A 2279-nucleotide genomic window follows, 5' to 3' on the forward strand; every position below is an offset into this window, starting at 1 on the left:
TGTTTGCAAAGGTGAAATATGTAAGGTCGAGGTTCCCAATAGAAGTTTGGTAAAATTCTGATTAGTAAATGTGTTGTTTTCTTTCCATGACAAAATAGTACTGTAGATCCGATATGGCGCCTGCATAATGCAGGGAGCCGATGGACCACACAAAGAAATCTGCTCATTGTTCATAGCAAGGGTTATACTTACTAATATAAACTTAGGGATACACTTAGACCCCATTCATACCAAGGACGTTATATCAGAACCTTGTTGAAGCTCCGTGTTCATATAGATCACTGAATGACTAGAAAACGTTGATAAACATTCACTCAATAGTAGTTTGCTAGACATTCCGTTTACAACAAAAGAAGTTCTCGATGGTTTAAAACAATTAAAATCTGGAAAAGCCTGTGGAATAGATTCTATTTCTAACGACATGCTAAAACACGTAACATACTCAAGACAATTATGTTTATCATTGGTAACCCTTTTTAATACTGAATGCACCTTTCCGTCTGACTGGAACACAAGCATCCTAACTCCAATTTTTAAATCAGGTGACAAGTCCTACGTTTATAATTACAGAGGAATCGCTCTATCTAGTTGTCTGTCGAAATTGTTCTTTTGAATACCAGACTACAAAACTTTATAGAAAACAATAATCTGTTAGCCGAAACACAGTTTGGTTTAAGAAAGAAGTACTGAACCGCCGACAATGTCTTTATTCTAAAATCCCTTATTGAAAAATATACAGAGAAGAACAGACAAAGACATGATTCTGAGATAGGCGTCTGGATTTAATCTAGAAAAGGATAATTTTTGAATCAATAACATACGCCTCTTTTAAGCCATACCAGAATTTGATATTATTGACATACGTTTTCAAAAATTTCTTCTTGGAGTCCATTCAAAATCATCTAATGACGCTGTACGAGGAGAATTAGGATCTTTCCCCATTATGATATCTGCTAAAATTCAACTCATTAAATACTGGCACCGTTTGATAAACTTACCTGAGGACTCTCTGCTTCATGATGCATACAAAACTGTATTTGCTGATGACCACGACTGGATTAATCATGTTAAAGATACTCTCAACTACCACGGCTTTGGACATATATGGATGAAACCTGAAGCTTATAAAACAGATTATATTACACACCATCTTCGCCATCGGCTACAAGATACACATATACAAGAGTGGTTTAGCTGCATTAGAAATAATTCTAAGCTGTCTTTTCTTAGCAAATTAAAAAAAAACTGTTATAAACAAGAAACATACTTTTGTGATATAAATAAGTTTGGAATTCGTAAAGCAATAACTCAATTAAGAATGGTTTCTAGATAGTAATTCTATGTTTAGGTAGATTTCAGGAGGGATCATTGTTTTCTAACCAGCGTTTCCCCTCGCTCTTCTTACACACGGACATTAAAAACATGCGTGAATCTCTCAAATCGCGCACTTGCGAAACAATAAACATGTATGGTGACCCCTAATTGTTTGGCAGTACTTGCGACGAGTGACATGTGCAGATCCGTAAATTCGCGTACACATGGGTAATGGACCTATCATATTATTACTTCACAGTTTGTTTCGCAATGAATGCCATTCAATCGACGTTTATATTGTACAGGGGTGCGCAGCGCGGTGTGTGTTTGCGTAGCATTAGCCTGATCTAGAAATTTGTGAACGGGGGGCGCACCACCTGACGTGGCCGAAGGCAACGTAAGCGCTGCCCAGAAAATTTTTAAAATCAAGAGTCTCTCTGGTGTATAGAGTCATTTCTGAGCAAATAACCAACGATCTAATACTAATTTTTTCAGTATGCATCTATGTTTGGGACGAGTAAATTTCACGAAACGGGGCAAATAAAGAGTTCGCGATGGATTTTAGTTAGCGAAAAAAAGAACCAAATACAAAAGGAAATGCCGCCGCTTTATAGACAGGATCACGTAAATCATTTTTTTGATCGCGGGGAACGCGCGGTCACAACATCGCAGCACTCAAATACACTAACGGATAACACTAATGTGATGACATGTGAAATAACGGCCGTGGCGACGGAGCGCCGGGCACGTGTTTACCATTTTCAAGAGTTCAAAAATTTTTTAGGAGAATACGAAATTCTGGAGCGCCGGGTGTCAGCGGACACACATTGAATGGGGCCACCTTGCCTGCTGTAACCTGACCGGACCACGGAAAAGTTAGCTCGGCGTAGTTTATCAAAAATTCGATTGACCGCCCATCGGAGAGCAACGATTATCGAGGCGGAGAAGTGAGCCTGTGCGACCGG

The sequence above is a fragment of the Branchiostoma belcheri genome, unplaced genomic scaffold (assembly GCF_001625305.1).
Source record: "Branchiostoma belcheri isolate BF01 breed outbred unplaced genomic scaffold, Haploidv18h27 scaffold149, whole genome shotgun sequence".
NCBI classification, from domain to species: Eukaryota; Metazoa; Chordata; class Leptocardii; order Amphioxiformes; family Branchiostomatidae; genus Branchiostoma; species Branchiostoma belcheri.